A 25,909-nucleotide genomic window follows, 5' to 3' on the forward strand; every position below is an offset into this window, starting at 1 on the left:
GGCAGCTTGGCTTCCTCCATCATTGGAGCAACCAAGCCTCCTGCTTGCTCCAGCTCCGTGGCTGCCGGCCACCATCTTGGTTGGGTTAATTTGCATATAGTCGTTCTGACTGGCTGTTGGGCATGGCTTAAGGCATAGTGAAGGTACGGTTAATTTGCATGTTTGTCTTTTATTAGTGTAGACTAGTTTCAGGTGTACAGCATAGTGACTGGACAATCATATACTTCACAAAGTGTTTCCCCTGATATTTTCAGTACCCACCTGGCAACATACATAGTTACACAATATTATTGATTATATTATCTGTGCTGTGCTTTACATCCCTGTGATTATTTTGTAACCACCAACTTGTACTTCTTAATCCCTTCACCTTTTTTTACCCAGTACACCACCCCCTTCCCTCTGGCAAGCATCAGTCTGTTCTCTGTATCTATGAGTCTGTTTCAATTTTGTTCATTAGTCTATTTTGTTCTTTAGGTTCCATATATAAGTGAAATCATGATAGTTGTCTTTCTCTGACTGGCTTATTTTACTGAACATAATACCCATCCATGCTGTTGCAAAAGTAAGATTTTATTCTTTTTTTATGACCGAGTAATATTTCATTGTGTATATGTAGCATCACTTTTTTAACCACTCATCTATTGATGGGCACTTGGGTTGCTTCCGTATCTTGCTTATCTTATATAATAAAAGTGTAATATGCTAAGTGTCCAACAGATCAGTCAGCCATTTGGTCGACCACTCGACCAGTCGCTATGATGAGCACTGACCATCAGGGGGCAGACGCTCTGACTGGTAGGTTAGCTTGCTGTTGGAGTCTGGCTGATCAGGACTGGGTGAGACATGCCCTGGAGCCCTCCTACAGTCCCTCCCCAGCCAGCCAGCCCCCATCGGCCCCAATTGGGACTGGGTGAGATGGCCCCAATTGGCCCAGATTGCCAGGCAGGCCGAGGGACCCCACCCATGCACAAATTCATGCAGTGGGCCTCTAGTTGTAAATAATGCTTCAAAACACACAGGAGTACATATATTCTTTTGAGTTGGTGTTTTGGGTTTCTTTGGATATATATCCAGAAGTGGAATCACTGGGTCATAAAGCATTTTTATTATACATTTTTTGGAGACCCTCCATACTGTTTTTCATAGTACCTGCACCAATCTGCATTCCCACCAACAGCTTGAGGGTTCCCTTTTTTCCTTGCCAACACTTGTTGCCTGTTGATTTATTAATGATACCTGTTCTTATAGGTGTGATGTGGTATCTCCTTGTGGTTTTAATTTGTATTTCTCTGATGATTAGTGACATTGCACATCTTTTCATATATCTCTTGGCCATCTGTATGTCTTCTTTGGAGAATTGTCTATTCAGGTCTTCTGCCCATTTTTAAATTGGATTATTTGAGTTCTTTTTAGTGTTGAGTTGTATAAATTATTTATAAATTTTATGAAGTAACCCCTTATTGGATGTATCATTGGCAAATATGTTTTTCCACTCAGTAGGTTGTCTTCTTGTTTTGTTGATGGTTTTCTTTGCTGTGCAAAAGCTTTTTAGCTTGATGTATTCCACTTTGTTTATTTTTTTTCTTTTGTTTCCCTTGATCAAGGAGGTACAGCAAAGAAAAAAAAAGTATTGCGAAGAGAAATGTCAGAGGTTTTACTGATTATGTATTCATGTAGGAGTTTTATGGTTTCAAGTCTTATAGTTAAGTCTTTAATCCAATTTTAGTTTATTCTTGTATATAGTGTAAGAAGATGGTCTAGTTTTTTATTTTGTTTGTTTTTTTGCATGTATCTGTCCAATTTTCCCAGCACCATTTATTGAATAAACTGTTTTTACCCATTGTATGTTCTTGCCTTCTTTGTCAAATATTAATTGGCTGTACAGACATGGGTTTATTTCTGGGCTGTTTCTTTTGTTCCATTGCTCTCTGTGTGTGTTTTTATGCCAGTATCATGCTGTTTTTATTACTATAGCCTTGTCATATATTTTGATATGAGGAAGCATGATACCTCCAACATTGTTCTTCTTTCTCAAGATTTCTGTGGCTATTTAGGGTCTTATGTGGTTCCATATAAATTTTTGGATTATTTATTTTAGTTCTGTTCATCCCTTCATTTTTTTTTTTAGTAATATGTTATTTAGCCTCCATATGTTTGTGTTTTTTTAGTTGTTGTTTTTTCTTGTAATTGATTTCTAGTTTCATACCATTGTGTTTGGAGAAGATGCTTGATACAATTTCAATCTTCTTAAATTTATTGAGACTTGTTTTGTGTTTTAACATGTGGTCTATTCTGGAAAATGTCCCATGTGCACTTGAAAAGAATGTGTATTCTGCTGCTTTGGGGTGAAATGCTCTGAAAATATTAATTAAATCCATCTGGTCTAGTGTGTCTTTTAAGGCCTCTGTTTCCTTGTTGATTTTTTGTTTGGAAAATCTATCCATTGATGTCAATGGGGTGTTAAAATCCCTTACTATGACTGCATTACTGTTGGTCTTTCCCTTTATGTCTGTCAATATTTGCTTTATATATTTGGTGCTCCTATGTTGGTTGCATAAATGTTTATAAAGGCTATATCCTCAAGTTGGAGTGTTTCCTTTATCATTATGTAATGTTCTTCTTTGTCTCTTATTATAGCATTGGTTTATTCAAGTAAACAAGCAAATCCTCTTATCGGCCATCTTGATGTAGAACAAACAGTTTGGCTTAGAGTTAAGAAATCTGGGTTCAAATCTACTTCTGTTATCTAATTTAATGATTATGGGCAAATAAATTAACTTTAAAAGGTGTCATTTACTTCATTATTAATGGTGGTTTTATGGGAATGAATAAGATTACATGTGTGCAAATAGTTAATACAGGAGACAATATTAGTTGCATATTTAAATGATAAAAATCTTAGAAAGAAGGACACAGTACTTTGGGTAGGATAGGAGAATTGAGGGGAGGAAAGATAAAATTACAAAGGAAATACAAAGGAATAAAAATATAAATAAAAATGAAAAGGAAGAATTTCTGGATTGAAAAAATATGCATTCTTAGGACAAGTATAGACAGACTAGAATGGAAAGAATAGAATACTTCAAAAGATTGTCTGACCTATGTTTGGAATGGGACTGTTGATATGTCTGCTGTTTATTTATTTATTTATTTATTTCCTTTAGTTTGACTTCCTGGGGGTCACCCTTGGATCTGCATGGTCCAGGGTTTGGGGAGAGGTTGTGCTCAAACACTGACTCTGCAAGGCTTCTCTCTCTGCACATACGTGTGTGTGGCTGAGGCGCACATCCAATGTTGAGCCAGATCTGACATTGGCTTGGCTTTTAGTTTCCTTTGAGTCTCGCTGCCCATGGCCACAGTGTCCGGTCAGCCATGGCTTACCCAGGACTGCTGCAGCTCTCTCACTTCCAGGGTCTCTAACAAAATTTCTGGCTGGTCCACTATTGACTCCTAATTAAACTGCAACTTCAGGCTGGCAAAGCTACAGTTTTTCCTTGTTTTATAAGGAATTTACCTGGCCCTGCCCCAAGGCCATGTCTGTCCCCTCTGGCTTCTTTCTGCTGAACCTCATGGAGAGACTCACTCTTGGCTAACAGGACCAGTTTAGCAGATGGGGGTGGGGATGTTTGCGGTGATGACAGCATCCCAGGAAAAAAGGATGCAAACTTCTGTTTTTCTTACCCGAAGCACTAGTAGTCTTTGCCGACAGGGTTTGTGATTCTTCCTGCCCAGACTGAAGGCCCTCTCCTAAACCTTTACAAAGGCGTGAATCTTTTATTATGTCAATGTAAGAACAAGAACGTCCAAACCTGTAGAGAATTTTTAGAAAAATTTGACTCAAACAGAGGATTTGCCTGGAAGGAAGATCTCAACAGCCTGAGATAAATGCTTCAAAGAAGTGACTGTTTGCAGCTCCTTGATCCATTGGGAATTAAGAAAGATTACATGAGAGTGGCAGAAAGCAGGCAGAATAGTTCAGGTCATGAGCTCTCTTGAGGGTGGTCATGCTTATTTCAAAGGTGTGACAGCCTAGATGCACAGAAACAAAGGACAGGGCTTGCTTAAGGCAAAGGCAAGCCTTCCCACTAAAGACGTTATAAGCCTGGGGCGTGACTACTCACCATGACCTGCCCAGTTAGAAGTTACAATCAGATTCACCCTGTGAGGTTACTTTCCACAGAACCTTTTTTTCCCATCCACAATAATAATAGAAAAAAGATTATTACCAATGAGAACTGGAAAGGATGGGAAAAACACCTGATCTTCTACTTCAGTGTATATCCTGAACCCTGCCTTATAACTCGATTCTAAATATTTTTTTAATGATAGGCATCTTTTTATTTACTCCAATGAGATCACAGTCCTCAAGAAGTTTTAGGTGTTGCTGAGGTTATAGTGCTTTTCCTCTGGTGCAGGCAGGACGTGCCATGTCAGGGCTCTGCACAGTGCTCCACTCTATGGACACCCCACAACAGAATGAACCTCTAAGGGCAAGGCATCATAAGGGCATTTTTTTTCCAGGAGTTTTTCAGCATTTAAAAATCTTGTGTGTATGGTTCCCTACTTTCCTTTCTCTTTGGTTAACCCAAGGACCCTTGCTACATCTTATTTTTTTTTCTTCTGTAAAGTGAAGATAATGACACCTATCTCTGAGAGTACTGTGCCGGTTCAGTAGACACTGTTGGTTACAGAGTACTGAAGAAACAGTGCTAGGAATTAGTCTTAAATTAAACACGAGCCCTAAGTCATTCTTAACAAGAGGAGGAAAGAATACAAGCAATTTGGGAATGGAGGCACTTTCAAAGGACATGAAAAAACATCAGAAATTGTACAAAACTGTTGTCAGGAGTGCCTGAGAACGCTTAGGTTTTTTTGAAGGACTTTTAAACTTGGAGAATTAAGTGCCTTAAATTGAATTTTAATTGTTCTTCTCCTGGAGCAAAACAGTCACAGCCAGGTGGGTGGCAGCTCTTTATAAGGAGAAAGTAAGGTAAGCCAGCCCCTCCTCTTAGAAAAACATCCTGTTTTGGTTTGCAGTTGCCCCAGGCAGTGGGCAAAGCTCAAGTGGGTAAATTTGTTTTTGAAGGACATTTAATTTGAAAGCTCATTCTCTTTTACTTTTGAAAACACAGGCATACAAATGTTTTCTTTCCCTAAATATACAGTGATCAGGAAAGGAGGGAGCAAACAGGTGTAAAACTCCCTCAGCATGATCTTAGCCACTTGAGGGGTAGGGAGGACTGGTAGATCTTAAATATTGGTATTCTTTTCCACTCTGAGAAAGAGGTAGAGTTGGTTCTCACAGAGACAGGTGAGAATCGTGCAAACATCCTTAAATAATTTTCTGAAGAAAGAGAAACATCTGTTGAGTAGAGGCACCATCAACATGATATGATTCTTCAATAAAATATTACTAACTTCAATTTTGGGAGAAAGCATCTGGTTAGTAAAAAGTCTGAGAAGACTTAGAACTCTCCAGTTAGTTTTTATTTTATTTTTATATTAACAGTGTCGGGCCTAGTAGGTAACTCTTACCAACCGTAGATTGGAAATACTTAGGGAATGGATCAGATAAATTTGTAAGCAGTTGTATATTTGTGTTTATGATTTTTAAATAATTGATTATTTTAATTGTGGAAACTTTTGTAATGTTGTTTATAAGATATTGCCAACAAGAAAACATTCAGCATAAGAAAAAGTGTTATGAGTTTATTTGAGCCAACCTTATGACAATTACCGGGAAGCAAAATCTCAATGGATGGAGAAACTGCTTTGGAGAATGGCAGTTTTGCAGCAAGAGTCAAAGGAGGAGCCCTGACTGGGTAGCTCAGTTAGTTAGAGTGTCATCCAATATGCCGAGTTTGCTGGTTCCATCCCTGGTCAAGTCACATGCAAGAATCAACCAATGAATACATAAATAACTGAAACAATAAATCCATGTTTCTCTCTCTTTCCTTCTCTCCCCCCTTCCTCTCTCTAAAATCAATTAATAAATAATAATAAAAAAGAATCAAAGGAGGAGAGAACATGTAAGGAAGGTACACGACATCCATTAGTGGTAGGTTAGGGAGGAGAAAGCAAAGTGGAGAAATCTTGATTTTATAAAACTACTAGTGTCCTGGTGCACATTGAAAGGAAATTCATTAGAAGAAATGTTTTAATATCACTATTCGCCCTTTCTCTATAATAGAAGTGCCAACCAAATTCACGATCGACAATGACAGATGGAAACACACGTGTGTGATTGGCGCCAGCTAGGCTTTATATGCATCATGCATGCAAGAGTCAACTTAGCCTTTTATATATATAGGTAAACCTGCTTAATTAGATCTGCTTTCTGATTTAGCTAAACTTTTTGCAGCTCAGTGAAGCACCCCTACTTCTCTTTCAGGTAATTGTCACCAACACAGCAGTAAATATCCACACGAAGCAGATTATTATTGTAGCTCATGCAGGGTGAACAAAGGGTAAAATATTTAGCAGTGTTTGACTATATTCTGCATAGTGAGAAAACCTGAAGTCGTTTTCAAGTTCCACCATTTTTTACTTCTTTTCAGCCTGGTCAAGTTTCTAAACTTTCTAAATCTCCACTGTCTTGCTAATGAAAAGAAAATAGGATTCTACTGAGTCTCCTTTCTACGTACTCCAGGACTTCTGTGAGGATCAAATGAGATGAGGCTTGGGAAACTGCTTGACAAACATTTGGTTGAACTGTAAAATATTTGCACTGGCTATATAGCAAATTGTGTTCCTGGGTTGAAGAAACTCCAAGGAGGCTAATCGCTAGGGAGAGGAAGCTGGGTGTTGCTATGTGACATCATTACATGGCACCCACAGTGACCGATTCCAAGCTAGGCTGGGCTGTGGGCCACATTTTATGCCATGGGGTCTTGGCAGCATTGGCTGCGATTTGGTGGGGTGTCTCTCTGGGGTGGTGGGGGGGCCTGTGTCTCACTTGTGGGAAGTCGAGTGTTAGTTTGTTGGCACAAGGTCCGTGGTGCCATTTATTTTTAAATAGTCAGTGTGTGTCATGGCAGCTCCTGTGTTGAGCGTCTGCCCCCTGGTGGTCAGTGCATGTCATAGCTACCAGTCAGACAGACGGACAATTAGCCTTTCACATATATCAGTGGTTCTCAACCTTCCTAATGCCACGACCCTTTAATACAGTTCCTCATGTTGTGGTGACCCCCAACCATAAAATTATTTTTGTTGCTACTTCATAACTGTAATTTTGCTACTGTTATGAATCGTAATGTAAATATCTGATATGCAGGATGTATTTTCATTGTTACAAATTGAACATAATTAAAGCATAGTGATTAATCACAAAAACAATATGTAATTATATATGTGTTTTCACACACACACACACACACTAGAGGCCTGATGCACAAAATTCATTCAAGAGTAGGCCTTCCTTCCCCCGGCTGCCGGCACCGGCTTCCCTCTGGCACCCGGGACCTGGGCGTCCCTCCAGCCACTGTTTTATTATTATAGATAGTTCAGAATGAAATTGCATTTTTGTATCTTTAGATATCCTTTCTAAATTTTAAATTTTGGGAGATTAAGAGTCTCACTAATGAGATGCTACTTTTTAAAGTAATAAATCACTGCATATCCTACATATATGAGAGTAGGTAGTAATTTCTCTCACTGAATGAAAATAAAGTGCTGTATTATACTAGAACAAATCAACAAACCAACAAACCAAAGAAGCAAAACCACAATGAAATAGCAGGGGTTTCTCTAATTCTAGTGTGGTATATAGGCCAATTATCAATATAATTTTTTCAGCATTTGTATTTCAAACTTGAAAGAGTTATCACAAAAATCATTTAAATCATTACCTATCATATCTTTTAACATATTTATCTTAATGGACTTTTAAACTTGGAGATTTTAGTCCATATTATTCTGGCTTTATTACAAAGAATTTACAACGTAATGGTCCTTCAATATAATTTCCTCACATGTTTAAGTGAACAAGCTTTAAAGTTTTTAATCATTTTTCAGTCTCCTCTACATATAAAAAAGACACTTACTGAAATGGAGTCTTTTCCTGGTAATTCAGGTTCATTAGTATTAACAACAGACAATCAGTGAAGTTTAGAACTGATTGGTAAGGGTTCACTAGAGGATGTGATTCTTCTGTATGTTTTTACTTTATTTATATTTTCCATAACTATTTGCGAAATACTTGCCATATGGCCAATACCATCCACCCTAAGCACAATAAAGATGCAAGGAGCTTCAGCTGGTGAGAAATGTGTGGGTGCATATTTTTTAGGTCTTCCAGCAGAATATTGGATTATTTTCCATTTTTGCACACTTACTAGTATACAAGGTATGTGAGTGAACAAATGTGTTACACATGATCAAGCACATGGCCTCTATGGAACTCGGTTTCTTCACCTGTAAGAGCATGCGTTACATGGAATCAATGTCTCCTCCAATTAATCCAGACCACGTGAGAATAATATACCAAAAACAAAAGCCTCAAAAGATGTCTCCACTGTTGGTGATTGCCAAGCAAGTTCTGAGAGAAGCCATAAGTGAACATTGGTTGATATTCATGATTTTGATATTTGTTAGCTGCCTTGGAGTAGAACAAGATTGTGTACTTAAAAATACAACTCAGAAAAATTTTCAGAAAAGAATGTATCCTCTAGCTCATTTGTAATATAAGATGAGAACTAGGGATAAAAATCAGACTGGATCAAATAACTTTTTCTTTGAGCTTTTAGATCAGATCTGACTTTGAATGTCTAATGTTTCAGAGCATCCTTATGCCCCCATTTTAGAGTCAAACATGGGTACCAGATGGACACCATCTGTACCTATCATTAATGGACTACCGTTCCTCTACAATGGGCCAATCATCTGGGAAATAAGACAGATAAAAAGAAGTATTCATAATGCTGCGCAGTAAATGGACTATGTCTCACCATTTGAAACCAAAGTAAAGAGAAGTGTGCAGCTTAAAGATGAAACTGGCTGGTAAACTAATACTATAAAACATACCTAGCAGATATTTTAAGAAAATAAAATAGAATTCATTAGAGAATATAATTAGTTAAAGATGTTTAACTAATATGTAGCTCAAAATCAATCTTTTGAAAGGAAGGATAGTAGAAGTGGTAAGTAAAGAATGTATGCTTTCATTCTGAGATGTATGGCAAAATATCTTTATGACATTATGACTATATTTGTAAGAGCACTCGATAATGGCGATGGGGAGGCCACAGATATTCCTTAGAGATCTTTTCTCCAAAATGATTTGTATATGGTTTCATTATTTTTAAAAAAGGTAAAATAACTAAAATGGCTTTCTCCAAACAAAAAATCCATTTACAGAATAAAAAACATGACACATATTATAAAAATGCATTTAAATTGTGTGTTCAAAAAAGTATATTTGAAGAAAAATAAAATGTTTTCAAAACTTGTAGACACCCACTAGATGCCCACATTTCTTCTCTTATAGTCCTATCAAATTGTCATCTGTACTATATTAGAATTATCTCCACTGATACAAGTTTAGAAACTCATATTTGCATTGAATATTTCTAAGTTTTAAAAAGTTTGTTCATAAATTATTACTTATGGCTTCTTCTCATTTATCCTGTTGAGCCCTAATAAAATACTATTTTAATAGTACCTTATACATTTCCAAATACTTTCATATATTTTTCTTTGATATGATTGATCTATATGTCATCCTTATAGGATAATTTAGATATTATTTATAGATATTTTATAGATAAGGAGACAGAATTAAAGACTGTAGTTTGTTCAAAATTGTGTAGCTAGCAAATGACAGATTATAAATCATAACTTAGATTTTCTGATACCAAATTGTACTATACTATTTTCATGATACATATGGTACTGTTATAGGACAAATATAATCCTTTAAAAATATATTGGTTCCTCAGATATTTGGGGACCACTGACCATGATAAGGTCAGGCAGTGTCATGGCTTATAATTAAGTCCTATCTGTATTAAATGAACTTGGGTTTGAAGCTTCAACCCTTAACTCTGTGACCTTGGGAGGATTACTAGATGTGTGAAATCTCATTTCTTCATCTAAAGTATAGGAATAAACACAGAACAAACCTTTTAGGATAGAATTACAAAATGTTGATGCAATGGCATGCCTAGCACATAGGTTATGTTCAGTTAGAAATAATTATTTTTATTTCATTATATCATCGTCATCATCATTATTATTATCATTAATACTTAGTATCATCTAGTTTATTTTTTGTGTATAAAATAGACATGCCTAATTCTTCATATGATATAATTTTAATTCTCATAATCTTGATTTTACTCTGAGTTGACTTCCATTTATCTGTATTACTCTTTATGTGAGGCACATGAATAAATTAACTCTCTCAAATTTTTGACATTATATTTCTCTTAGTGTAAGCCAAGAATAAATTTGATTATTAATAAATTATATCACATTTGGTCCAAGTATTTGCTCTTAAGACTGTATCAGTGGAGATAACTCTAATATAGCACAGATGGCAATTTGATTGGACTATTTGGAAAGAAATGTAGGCATCTTGTGGTCATCTACAAGTTTTGGAAACATTTTATTTTTCTTCAAGTTTAGTTTTTTTTTAAAACAATGTAAGTGTATTTGTATAACATGTCTTCTATTCTGTAAATAGATTTTTGTTTGGAGAAAGCTATTTTAGTTAACTTATACAAACTAACAAACAAAGCAAAACCCAACTGATCTATTGGCTTGGCCTGAATTGTTTCAGCTCTAAAAGATTATGATGTTCAATCTTCAACATGAGAAAAGTAAGAGGAATTAAAGGAGACATTAAAAAGAGGCTTAACTATTAGAAAATGGGAACAATAAGTAAAGGTGTGTCACTTAGTGCAACTCAAAAAAACATTCCAAAACTGACATAAAGTGGCAAACATTGTTTTCACTCACATATCTCTAAGTCAACTGAGGTTGAGCTGTCTAGGCTGGGGTTAGTAAGGCTTGCCTGCAAGCTATTGGGTGGATTTAGTTCTCCTCTGTGTATTTCTCATCTTATTACTGATTGGTGGCCTAGTTTAGATATATGCTTCTTATAGTGATATCAGAATCTCAAGATGTAAAAGAGAAATGCCACTTCTGCCCACATTCCATTGGCCAAAGCAAGTCATATGACTCAGCTCAAAGTCAGAGAATGTGCAAATATGGTGTCTTTAGTGGGAGCAACTTCAAAATTACATGTCAAAGGGTGTGGCTAAGGGAAAGAGGAAATATCAGGACCAATAATTCAATCTACCACAAAAGGTTAGCTAGAGGCCTGATGATGTATCTTGGAGAAGACAGAGTCATGGGCAAACAAGTTCAAATTCAGTTATCCCTCAGTTATAGACAAATTTCTTAAAAAGTTACTGAGAATTATGTAAAATGTCTGAACTGTTTGGACAATCACCTGAAGACTAGAAGGCAAATGAAACTTCAGGAAGCTAAATACTTCAGTTTTTAAGTCTCTTACTTTCAAATGCAAGTGCTTACCCTCATGCCCATCCTATAAGGCCCAGAAGAAAACTCTCATATTTCAAATGACTGTCAATTGTTAAGGCAAAATGCTCTCTCATCTGTTTATATTCCATTCATGTAGCTCCCATCACAGAAGGAGGGCAGGGTTGGGATCAAGCATTCTCATATTAGAACATCTGCTGATGGTGCCTCTTCCTCACATTCTCTGGGCCCAAAGACTTATATTGGTTATCCTCAATTCAGCCTAAATCTGGAGCCCAGAAAAAAATCCCCCATAGTCTCCAAAACTCCTTATTTTGGCCACTGAAACTCAAAATTGTGGATATGCATAATAAACAAGAATGAATCTGGCTTGCAAATAAGGTGTTTGTGTTGATATATCAGATGCTTGAACCTTTGGAGGAGGGAACAAAAGTAACCACAGAAGCAAGAGAACCAAGCTAACCTCTGGCGCTATCCGTCAAGGCAGACTTTTTTCCTTCCATGATGCTTCGGTGCTTGTGTTTCCACTTGGAAGCTGAGAAATGAAAGTTTACAAATAGAACTTCACCAAGCTTTCTTCTAATTATCCATGACTCAGATTCCCAGTAAAGTAAAAAATGAGGAATTTGTTAATGGATATGTGCTACGTAGAAAAATGTGTTAGAATACTGTCACCTTTGCTCATTGACAAATATTCCTATATTTCTTAGAGCAATGCTACTTACTCAGTTTTATCTGGCCAGGAACTATGTGTTTACATATTAGTTAGAGGACTGGCTTTCCAACTCAATTGTTTAATTGGAGTTAAGAACCTGTACCTTTGAGACCCATCCAGTTTCTGATATAAATCTAACCGGAGATGAAACAAATGATCTGATTTGTCCAACATGACATAGCAGACAAGGAAGAAGCATCTTAACAGAGATCACTGAAATAACTGTCCTCAGTTTCATCCTGGACTGAACCTCTGACAGCTTTATTTCCATTATATTTATATCTCAGTTTCTCTAAGAAGCATCTTAACAGAGATCATTGAAATAACTGTCCTCAGTTTCATCCTGACTGAACCTCTAACAGCTTTATTTCCATTATATTTATATCTCAGTTTCTCAATTCATTGCCCAAACCACTAGCCGGTCTCCATTCTTTATGAGGTGTCACAAGTTTTTACCCCTAGTAACTTACTGGAGGTTGTGAATGACTTGCTTTTTGGTTTATAAATTAGGTCATAGCCAATATTTCAGTACACTAACATTATTATTATGTATTTGAATTCTATTGTGTTTTCTTAAGTTGGAGGAAAAATAGTGGCATGGCAGCTAGCCAACCAGAAACTACACCTCACTGTTACCTCTCTTAAGTGTATCTTCTGAAAAACATTGTCATTTGTATTATATGTTATATTATCTCTACATAGGTTTCATGTACTTTTCTTCCAATGGATCCTGCCTGCTTCCCCTGGAAGATGGACCAAGGAGAGAATATGTTAGCTGACTCGATCCATTTCTCAACATTTTGCAAAGTAGCTGAACAACATTTTCTTTGTGATGCTAGATGGCACTACTAGTCAAGACTTTGTTTTCCACAGCTGGTTTTCTTATTCTAACATTGTCAATAGGCAAACAAAGTAAACTTTAATCCTGAAATTTGATGATTAAATATTAATTATGATAAACTTTCTTTTGAAAGTTAAAATCGTCCAAAGGAAGGAAATTATAAAGTGACGTGTAAGAAAAAAAGAGGAAAAGAATACCAGAACAAACATTTTTGGCTTCGTAATTCAATTTAAAAATGAAGGTTCGTTTATTTGATTGGCAGTTGGCAATAGAACCGCAATGTCCTGGAAGCAGTTATTCTAGAAAACAAAAAAGGAAATATTTGTCTATAGAATTCAGTGCTGTCAGACACAATGCTAGTGGTTAAACATCACGGAAAGTGTTTCTTAATAGGGTATTGTCAAGAACCCTTCGTCTTAAATCCCTTAGTCAGTAATAAAAGTGCCACTTTCTTATATTTTATTGAGGTTTCACTGTATGAAAGCATTACCCCATTTTCAGGTAATTTAAACTGTTAGATGTTTATGTAAATGAGCACGTGTTTTGATAAATCGAAATAGGTTTGCAACCAAGGACAATTAAAAATCTGTGTTAAAGAAATGTAGGACCCTGGTTCTTCCGATGCCACGTGAAGATTTGTGTCTTGAATACATTCATCCAGGGTTATTGTCTGCTCCTTCTCTCTATTTAGTTAGTATCAAATACCAGTCTTTTGTTTATTGTATAGTAAGCTTACAAAGAAAAGGCAAATTCTCAGCCATTTCTGCAGCCCTTTGAATACCAAGTCTTAATGTTCGGATCGTCCAAACGAAACCTATGGCATTCTGACCATTAGTTGGGTCACTAGCTGGGGGCTGAGGGCCTCACCTGAGTAACTCGAGAATCCCTTCCGTCTGGCTCTTTGATTTGGCTTTCACAGGCCAGTACTTTTTATTTCTTCTCATCTGTCTGCTCTCATGTTAACAAGCCCCGGCGAATCTCTGCAGCTCATTGACAGCAGAATAAAATGAGATTAGAATTTCACCAGCTACAGAGCAACTTATTTTAGGGCTTTAGGCTTGAGACTAATGTTTGTGTGTGCCTTGATGATGAGAAACAAAAGTAAGTCAAACGAACAAGTAAAACCATAATGGTTGTCTATAAGGACTCCTTACTCAAGTTGGCTGAGCCTGATTCCAAACCCAGATAAGATCCAAACCCAAACCACACAGCATCCTTCATGTCTCTGACACAATATTTTACCAGTGGGCTCACCCCAATGTTGTTTTTGTACCCCGAGTAGCTATTTTCCAGTTTGCATTTGGTTAATGTGAACCCTGGTTCAGGAACCGTCAATGCCTGCTGCTGGAATCTGCTTCATTTCAGGAATTCATAGCCAATAGGGGACCACATGGCTGCTGAGCCCTTGGAGTGGATATTGTGTTGAATATCTCCTGGTAGCTGCAGATTTGACCTCTTCTAAAGGCACTCGGAACTGACATAAATAAAACTTTCAAAAAATGGAAGGAAGACAGCATTGTTTATCGTGCAAGAATAAACACTTAATGAACTATTGTGACAAAGAGCCATACATTAATATCTAATCTCAAATACATGCATGGCTTTTATCCTCCCAAATAGGCTGACGAAAAAGACTAAAACAAATTGTCTTAATTGTGTTTATATTTTCAGGCCACATTTTCCATATACAATGAAGTTATTTTACATTTCTGCAATTGAAGCACTTGTCTTTAATAATAAGGTCTGGGTTTATTTGATTAAAATGTGATTGGGCATAGTTAGATGTCTAACATTTTAATTAAGAAAATTGCATTTGCTTTCTTGATATTCGCCTATACTCTAACCAGTTGTTTTTATCAGTTACACATGACACATAAACACATTTTGCAAATTAGTTCCTGGTCATTCCTTATTCCTCAAGTTTTAAATAGCAGAAAGATATATTTTATATGTAAATAATATATGTGTGTATTAGCTTGCGTGCAACAGGAAGTTGGGCAAATAAAGCTACTTAAATGTGCTTTATTCATTATTAATTAGTGCAACTCACTAACTTAAATAGCCCGGCCATTTTAGCAGGAATAGAGATGTTTTTAAAAGAGCAGTGGTCCTGTCACAAATCTGATTTCTCAGCTGTACTAATTGCTTTTTTTGCATTTAAATGCTTGATGGTGCTGAAAGGTAAAAGCAAGCTAGGAAGCTTCCTGACCGGGAAACCCAAACAAGTCTTTAAGAAATTGCCCCCAGTCCTGTGCCTTAAGAATTTGCCATCTGGATTGCATACCATATTCAGTGATTTAGCTCTTGACCGTTTTTTAAACAATAGCACTGCAGCGTAAAGGTGCCATGAGTTCAATTACACAGGTAGATACCTAAAACTCCTCATGTGACCGAAGGACACAATGAGGGCAGGCATATACCACAGTGTAGGACTGATGATGGATAATGTGTATATTGTCAGCTCTGCATTCCTTGGTATTTAGGGGAAAGTATTTCAGAGGTACATATGTCGAATTTTGTATTGCTTTGGGCATTCCCAAGGTCAATTAGTATCCAAGTGACTCAGATGTTTTATTCCTCTTTAATACTTTCATCCCACGGTGATATTGGCCTGAGGTTGAACTGGTTTTGATTAACTCTGTGTGATAATGAAAACCATGAGAATGGCCTCATGTAGGAGTTTTCTCTTTTCTGATGTTACATATAAAACTGCGGAAGTCTTCCAATATTTAACACTGCCCTTTTTTTCCCTTTCTGCGCCCAGACCTCAAACTAATTATGAAAGTGTGAGGAATGATTTTATCTAGAGTCATTACTGTTTTGCAAGGTGTGCCTAAGCGAAGAGTTCAACTATTTTTATTGGGGTGAAGGAAAACACATTCGAATGAGGGTTCAAAGCAATTTCTGTGCTCTCCACGGACAGGCAGAGAGTCAGGTCAGAAATTGTAAGTAGATGAAGACAAATGGACTGACACCTCCGCTGTCGTCATCAACTGTACACTTTGAGCTAATCAGGAGTGACTCCTGGCATTTCCTCCGTGCTCTGAATTTAAAATAGAGAAACAACTGACTGGATAAAGTTGTCAAAATTGGTTGAGGAGGGATCTACACAAGACTGTGAAAAAAAAAAAAGATATTCTCTTCTCTTTTATTTTACTTCTTTCTGGTTGAGCTCATTTTGATGCTGCTTTTTATCAGATGAAATATGTAATGGGCTCAGTATGTATGCATATTAATCTGTAGACAATCGCAATGAGAAATGGACTCATCTAGAGACAACTATAATCTGTCCACCTTTCAATTTACTCTTTGCAAAGTTAAATCTGAGTCCAAAGGAGAAAGATAGTCCATCTTGTATGATTACCACCACACTTTGAAGAAGATATTATACCTCTGCTTTTGCTCAATTTTTTCACCCTTAATTGAAGCAATTAAAATTTTTAAAAAATTAGATATAATTGGCATTATATTAGCCTTAGGTGTATAACATAGATTCTTCTATATTGGTATATACTGCAATATGATCACCACAATAAGTCTAGTTAACATCCATCACTTTTTTAAAAAAATTAGATATAATTGGCATTATATTATCCTTAGGTGTATAACATAATGATTCTTCTATATTGGTATATACTGCAAAATGATCACCACAATAAGTCTAGTTAACATCCATCACTACATAGCTACCAAAAAAATTCTATTTTAATTCATTAAAATATTTACATCCAATGGGCTTGATGAAATAACCTTTGCTGTTTGCTGTTTTTCAGGTTGTAAGAATAAATTCAGTTTGCCTCATTCAGTCAATGGATGGTTGGTTGAAAAGATAGCAAGGGAAGATGGGGAATGTCTCAAATGTCTCAACGAGGCATCACAGACAACTATATCTTTCAGTTAAGAAAATAGTTTAGCAGGTGTGATGACCTCAAGGACGATTCCATTAGCTATCGCACAAGCACTGGGCCACGCCTCATCTCTGTCCATCCTGTTCACTCTATTTCCAACTAACCAATATGTGTCTCTCTCTCTGTCTCTTTCACAAATGGGGAAAAAGAGGTTCCAAGTGGTCTGGCTAATCGCCTCCAGAGCAGGCAGACCTGTTGGTCAGCGTGTACCTCATAGCCTCTTTGCAGGATGGTTGCTTTGAGTTAATTCCCATGTCCATTCCAATTAGCTATAGTCCAGGCAGGCCACACATGGTAATTAAAAAAAAAAGGCAACACAGGCATAGCAAACACATCAGACTGGGGTTATGAGCATGGTGGTGAGTCTGAGATTTCTTATGAGACTGCTACATACCTAGCAGATAACGTGTGTGGCTTGACCATGTATCTGGATCCAGAGAAACTAATGTTTGTTTTATGTTATTAAAATTTTACTACTTGATTTGCTCCAAGTACTTAGTAGAGCTATTAATTGATAACTTTAAAAATAGTCTTTAATAAATGAGAATACATATGGTAAGAAATGCTAAAGCTGGCTTCATAGTTTAAGAGGCAATTGAAATGCAGTCCCCTGCTCTCCTCAGCTGAGTGCTGTAAAGTACTTACTCATTAACTGCTGAGAGCTTCCAATGAAAATTGACATAGGCCTGCCCGGGTTAGTTCCTTTAATTTCCCTAAAGAAATACGTTTAAAAGAAATTGATTCATGATTGAAGGAGCTAATTCTAGCAATTAAGTGGCTATTTAATGGACTATTTCCTACAAAGCACAACAAATGGAACATTTTTCAAAAGAAAGGAGAGTCATGAAAATGCTTGCAGGCACAAAAGAATAATAAATTTTTAAACTACAAAGCTAATAAACTAGATAAACTGGTGTCATGCTAAGGAAACCCATCCTGGTTCATTAAAGTCTAACATCTGAAACCACTAAGCGACCTGTCCCTCGCCACTACCACAGTACAAAGGTGCTAAGTTACAGGCATCAGGTTAACTCCTCATACATTCAGGGTGAGCTTTGCTTGAAATGCTACCATACATGTTCAAAGGAGGAGGCTTTTCTTTGAACAGTGCTTGTGAAAACTCTGATTTTATGTAGATATGTATACATATAAGCTTAGGTACAGATTTTCTTTGTCTTCAGGTAGAAATCAGCTCTAATAGCTTTTGATAAATAACAGTTCACTCACTGATATCGTTCATGAGACCAGGGAATTCAGTTCATAGATTCACTGCTGATACAGGAAACTCTTAATTCTTAGAGATCAAATCGACTAGTTTATCTTTGGCTTTTTTCTTTATAAAAACACATTGAAATAATTAGCAATTTGAAATATTTGCTACCAATGTGACACTGATATTTCAACAACAACATTGAAACACTCACACCAATTATTTGAGTGCATATTGAATTTTTCCATAATATCAGCCATGTGATGAATAAACAACTCCTTCTATTTTATACACATGGCATATTTAGGTTTATTCTAATTTAATCTGATTATTATAAAAACATTACACTGTAGAGTAACCTGGCTAAAAAGTCTTAATTTTTGTTGCATCGTTGAATTTAAATGCTACTTTAACACTTCATTGGATGTCATTTTACATGACTTGATTACTTTAAATTTTAATTTTTGGACATTAACATATAACATGGAGAAGCTACATGGATAAGACATGGTAAACAATTTTAATATGGGAAATATTCTCTTTTAGGAATACTTATTATTTAAAAAAATCTTTGAAGATAATGACATAAAAGAGGAAATGCATTTTTCTGTTTATTTTTTTAAAATATGTTTTATTGATTTTTTACAGAGAGGAAGGGAGAGGGGATAGAGAGTTAGACACATCGATCAGCTGCCTCTTGCACACCTCCTACTGGGGATGTGCCCGCAACCAAGGTACATGCCCTTGACCGGAATCGAACCTGGGACCCTTCACTCTGCAGGCTGACACTCTATCCACTGAGCCAAACCGGTTAGGGCCATTTTTCTGTTTATTGAAATTATTTCTTGTCTCTAAAGTGCTTCGACTTGTTATAGACACTGTTCAATGGATGTTTTTGAAGTGATGGAAACGCTGTGGGTCTATTCGCCCCCAAACACCAGTCACCAGTCACCAGTCACCAGTGGCTTCTGAGCACTTAAAATGTGGTTGTTCAACTCAGGAGCTGAGTTGCTCATTTTATTTATTTTAATTAATTTAAATTTGAGTAACATGTGGTTAGTGGCTACCCTATTAGCTCAGTGAAATGCGGAATGTCCTTAGCATTGACTTTCTTTATCACCAGAAGAAGTGAGCTTCTACATCATTTTCCAAACCAAAGAAACCTTTGGAAACAAACAAAAGTAAATAAGTAGAAGGAAACAGCTGTGTTCAGGTCATGTAAGAGACACTTGAACCCGACTATTTTGGCCATTTTGCATCTTCTCTTTGTGTCAGTGATGAGATTGATAAATCCTGAAGTAGAAAATGGTAGCTGTAATTCCCATGATGTTTCCTCTGGGGCATTGCCAGGTGCACTTCTGAGTGGGCAATGCGTTCAGAAACAAATAAATATGCAAAATAGGTTCCTCTCAGCTGACTGTGCAGCAGGAGATCTGACACCCAGAGAAAGATCATTCAGTGACCCATGCACTTCTAAACAACAAACTACATTTTTGAAAAAGTAAACAGAAATCTACCTATATCTGCATAAAATCACTTAAAGTAGGCGAGTGTTTCAAAAGGTTATGTCTTTACCCCAGTGCGTCAATTCACTAACTTCCGAATTGCCATTCAGCGTCAATACTTTACAGCCAGTTTTCAAATTGCTGTGTCAACACCAACTCCTTCCAGACCCGAGTGCCTCTCTTTTCTTCACAAAATGCTTATTTTGTGTACAAGCCCTATTAGCCTTTCTCTCTGAATAATCATTGCTCCCCGGTTTCCAGCAAAGGCTTCTGGCTTCTGTGTTTCTAATCAGGGTCTCCATTAAACAGTCACAGAGGTTATTGTTTGGTTATGTTTGTAGTTAGTAGCTCTTAGCTTTATCTGCTTAGTGGTGGTTTACAAATTCCTGCTAATGCTAAATTAGGACAGTCATTTCTGGTGGCTTCCACTCCTATTTTCCCTTTCCCTTCCCCTGTTACAAATCAGAGCTGGAGGGAAAGCAGTGGGAGAGGCAAAGCCTCCCCTACTAGCTCCGTGGGATGGTGGATAAGGAAGGCCAGGGTTGCTTGGCCTGGGATCTGGAACTCATTAATGTCACAAGGCTTCCCCAATCCTCAGTGACAGAAATCTGGATTCTTCCTGTGAACAGCTTGAACATGAACTAAAGTTCACTAAATATTCTGCAACTAAATAAATTCAGGGTTGCTGAAATTTTTCTCTGGCCTTTACTCGTCTAGTGAATGGGAATCACACCTCCACGCAGCTGTTTGATGTCCCCAAAATGACATATGCCATAACCTGCTTCGCTAAATGTGGAGTTTTGAACATGGAACCTGTGAGCACTAGATAGGGATGGACAGTAATATATGTTCTACAATGTGCTCTGTCCTGTAGTCTAAAATACAACAAATCTTTGCTTTTGCAATAATCAGTGCCCCATATATTTCGAGGACAAATAACAAATCAGAAAAAAAAGGTAAAAGAAGTGTTAAATATTACTCATGAGGAATGAACTTTTGATTATTCTCTCATAAAACATTAGGGTATTAATAAAAATAGTCATTCCATTAAATCCAAGATAATTCTTGATGCATTACAGTAAATTGGTAAATGTTATATGACCTAGAGGTGCATAAGTAGTGGGTATGTATGTGTGTGTGTGTTTCTGTGTGTGGATTCATACATTCATTTATATCTGTATACATCTGATTTATCAATTTAGCAAAAGTATTTATGATTATAACAGAAAATGATGTGATCTTTTAGTTGTTAGCTCTGATTTCATTGCCCTGATATTTTATAACGATGCTCAGCCTTTATGGCAGAAACTGCTGTCCTTAAAATAATGAAAACTTCCAATCCAATTTCTAATTAGTACAGATCAATTGGTGCAGGTCAATAAACTTAGTATAATAAGAATTCAACTTTTTGAATCAATTGGAGTAAAATCAATATGTTATTAGTGAGAGCTCTTATGGTTTGTGTGATTTTTTTCTTTCTCAAAAATTAATATATGAAGAATTCAATTAAATTATTTTCAAGTATAGAGTTGAACCTCAAACTTAGTTAAATGTAACTGGCTCCGTGGGTATACTCTAGTAGCTAATATTTCTATATGCTTATGTCATACCTCCCACTTTACATACATTAACCTAAGTTGACATCAACTTTATGAGGTAGATACTAGTATTATCTCCATTTTTAAGTGAAGAAACGAGATACCAAGATGCTAGGTAAACTGTTCATGATCACATAGCTGTGAAGTTGCAGGCTGGGACTTTAACCAGCCTTTTATAGCAGAAGTGCTGTCCATAAAATAATGAAAACAGTACGGTTCATATTATATCTATTATAGTATTTGTCATTATAATGCAATATTCTATTTCTCTTACAAAAAAAAGAGTATTTTTTCCCTTATCATTGCTTTAAACTCTGCTCTCCTCTAACACCAACCTCCCCACCTCCTTTTTACTATATATTAATATGTTCAATGATGTCATTGAGATTGTGGTTAAGGGCACTCAGAAGAGAGGGCCATGCTTGGCTCTGAGGTATTTCCTTCCTCTTCCTCTTGTACCCCCCTCTCTCCTTCCACATCCTTTTCCTCTACCCCTCTACCCCTCTCCCTCTCCCTGTCCCCTTTCTTTCTCCCTCTCCCTCTCCTTCTGTTTCCATTTAAGGCCTAGATTCTCTGTTGAGGGACTTGTGAATCTGGAAGAGGGAGGAAGACATTTTTCCTATTGGTTTCAGGTTAGTCTTACACCTATCATCTCTACTTTGTTTTAGGACATACTTTTGGTCTCTTTAGAGGTGGTATGTGATTTCCTTGGGGTATTGTTCAGCAGTGTGTCTCCCACTGACTTCTACCCATAGTGACTGTGAGCCTTGCTCTAGATTATCTCATTACTTGGCTTGACCCTTGTTTGGCTAGCTCTAAAGATCTTGTCCTTCTCCAACCTCATCGTTCCTTTACCAAGAGCCATGGGAACATGGGAGTCCTCTTATATGCTTTCCAAGGGAAGCATCAGGCATGAGGTAAAGAGGCGCTATTATTTTTACCAGATTCAGATTCAGACTCTTGGAAAAAAAATACAGAAGTGTAACAAAGTCATGTAAGCTGATTGAACATGTTCAAATGTAGGAAAAAAAATACAGAAGTGTAACAAACAAAGTCATGTAAGCTGATTGAACATGTTCAAATGTATAAATATTATGGAAAGGAACTCATTGATATGGGTTGAAAAATTGTATTGTATATAGCTACTCTTTTTAAAAAGATATATTTTTATTGATTTCAGCAAGGAAGGGAGAGGGAGCTCATTGATATGGGTTGATAGCTACTCTTTTTTTAAAAATATATTTTTATTGGTTTCAGCAAGGAAGGGAGAGGGAGAGAGAGATAAAACATCAGTGATGAGAGAGTGTCATTGATCGGCTGCCTCCTACACGCCCCCTACTGGGGATCAAGCCCGCAATCCAAGCATGTGCCCTTGACCAGAATCAAACCCGGGACTTTCCAGTCCTCAGTCCAACACCCTATCCACTGAGCCAAACCAGCAAAGGCGATAGCTACTCTTTAAAGAAAACTTTAGGAATGTTTTGTACGTTGATTTTCATATAATGACAATCTGAAATTGTTCTGGCATTCTTAATAGTCCAAATGAAAACTTGTATATTGATCAGAAATGTTCATGTTTCTGAGCTATTGATCCATATTTTGCAACTCAAGGCCCAATGATCTATGTCAATTTATTTGTTTTATGGTTTGTTAAATGTGTTAAGTATTGCCACAGAACCCTGAAAGAATTAGCCCCTACTAAGGACTGCAGGGCTCAAACAGCCTGCAGACTGCGTTGTTTTATGACAGACAATGGAATGCAATGCTTACACAATGATCTCAAGTAGTGCTGATGGGAAATGAGCACTTTGAATCAATCTTTTTAAATAAGAAACTAGAACAAGGCACAGGCAGAGAAAAATTAGTCAGTGCCTCTGTTGGTTACTGAAATTTCATCACCATAGCAAATTTGGGACCTTTGAGAGCTATTGTTCTTGTTATCTGAGTGGGTTACTTCAACTGATAACAATTACTTAACAACAAAACAAAACAGAAAAACTGCCCTGCTGTTTGCCCAATTGGCCGCAGCCCAGTCTTGTGAAAATGTTGGCTTTACACAAAGAGAAATTTAGGGAAGAAAGGCCAATCTATCTTTTTACTTCTTTTAATGATATTCAATAAAAGAGTTGGCTCCCTAAATTCATAAACATGCAAAAGAGGGAAGTACCTCACATTCCTGAAGAGTCATATACATTGGGAGGGGCTTGGACCTTACCGAAGGGAACAGGGCCAGCTGCACACTCATGTCGTCTCCAGAGCTTTCAATCCTGTGGCGGTACAAGCATGGGTGTCTGCCTCTGGTGCAGCCATTGGAAACCCTTGTTTCATTTCTCTGGAACAAGGAGGTGGCAGTGGCAGGCTGTGTTCTGCCTGCCGGAGGTGGATACATGCACAGATGGGAGTACGTGCCTTACGTACCAGGAGACTTCAATGAGTCAGTCGGTCTTCCTTGGCACACACATCAGTCCCCACAGCACCTGCCCCTGCAGAAGAGTTTTGAGAATGTTTATCTTCTTCCACAAATTGCTTATGACTTCACTTTGGTGACTTAGTATTTTTCATTGCATATTTCGCACGATCTCATCATTGCTCCCATGCCTGTCTCTCCTATTAACCTGTGGACTTTTGAGAGCAGAACTGATCAATGATTCCAATATCCAGCAGTGTCCAGTGCTGGACAGTTGCTTTGCAGATCTGAGCGCTCAGATCCTGATGTAGGTGTTTGATGGACTGATTTGCTGGCAGTAAAGCTCCTTGATAGTGTTACTGCCTTTAAACCATAAGAAGCAGAGCTGCCTGTACAGTCACTGCTTCCACAGCTCCTTCCTTTCTTCACCCGCTTCCTTTGTCCTTCTGTATGGAAGGTAAAGAGAGCTGCAGTTCGCAAGCTTGGTCATCTGTTTCCTTGGATTCGACTTTCCTCTGAACCCACTATGTGCGTAACATTGTGCCTAATCTGTGATACTAAATAGTATTTCACTTCCTCTACTTTTTCCCCTATAAAGAAGCAGAAAAATTAGTCATTTGTATGGACTATGCACCTTATGACTTCTAATCAAAGTACTATCTGTACCAGTTTTGCAATAAAAACCTGTGGTGTTTTTCTTTTTTTTTATTGTTGACATTTTTCATTTCTTGTCAAAGAGACTTGGAGCCCCATGGAGTCACAAAGTGGGGAATCAGGAAGGAACCATAGGACTCCTCAGTCCAACATTTTTATTTGTAACTAAGAAAACTGAAACCCAGAATGGTTACATGATGTGCCCCAAATAATGTAGCCCAGTTTCTGCAGCCTCCAACTTCTAGCCAGCCATGTTTCCATGATGATATATGGCCCTTCTAGTTGGGGGATATATCGGGGAAACATGGATGGATGCAGTTTCTCCAAATCATTAATAAAGCCTACAGTTAAACTACCACTAAGGCAAATATGTTGGCCATTTGGATTCAAGTCCACTTTCTTAGCAGAATTCCCCTGTATGTCCCTTACCCTTAAGATGCTTCTTTTTCCTGTTTGCATCTTGCTCAGACCCTTTACTTCACTTGATCTAACTTAAATCCACCTTTTCTCCTGTTTGTTGGTTGGTTGGTTTTATTTGACACTCAGTGCTAAGGTGAAACTCTTATGCACTTTAAGCCATTGATGTTGCTTTAGTTTTTTGTTTGTTTCCATTTTTAAATTGTCCATTTGCAATGTCTAATTCCCCTAAAAAAAAACACACCAAAAACTCTTTATTTGATGGCAAGAGACTGTTTTTCTTATCACAATGTAATGATTCTGATTTACCTTTCCCCTATAGATGCTACCCTCTGTCATTTTTATTATCTTCTTGTTTTTATTGTGGAGAACATTTCATAACATAACATTTACCATTTTAGCATTTTTTAAATATACAGTTCGGTGGATTTAAGTACATTTACTTTGTTGTGTAGCCATCAGAACTCTGTTCATCTTTCCTGAGCAAAACTCTGTCCCCATAACCTCTCTAACTTTTCTGACTCCTTTCCCTCCAGTCCCTGGCAACCACCACCCTAGTTTCTGTCCCTATAAATTTGACTACCCTCGGTACCTCATACAGCTGGAATCACACAGCATTTGTCTTTTTGTGATGGGTTATTTCACTTAGCATACTGTCTTAAGGTTCAAAGTCCTTTAAAGTGCAAAGTCCATATCTGTCCAAGTCTCTGTTTTCTATTCTTTTAAATATACACCCAAACATGGAATTGCTGGATCTTATGGTAGTTCTAGTTTTAAATTTTTCAGGAACTTCCATACTGTTCTCCATAGCAGCACCATTTTGCATTCCCACCAGCAGTCCACAAAGGTTCTAGTTTCCCCACATCTTTGCCAACACTTGCTATTTGGTTTCTTTGTTAGTTTTATACTAGCCATCCCAGTGGGTGTGAGTGAAGTGGTATCTCCTATGCATTTTCCTAATGATTACAACACAGAGTACCTTTTCAAGTGGTTGTTGTCCATTTGTATATCTTTTTATGGAAAAAAAGTGTATTCAAGTTCTTTGGCCATTTTAAAATTGGGGTTTTTTTTTAAATTGTTGAGTTGTAAGAGTACAGATATTCTATATATTAACCCTTTATCAGATACTAGAGGCCCGGTGCATGAAAT

This window comes from Myotis brandtii, unplaced genomic scaffold, assembly GCF_000412655.1.
Source record: "Myotis brandtii unplaced genomic scaffold, ASM41265v1 scaffold328, whole genome shotgun sequence".
Lineage (NCBI taxonomy): Eukaryota > Metazoa > Chordata > Mammalia > Chiroptera > Vespertilionidae > Myotis > Myotis brandtii.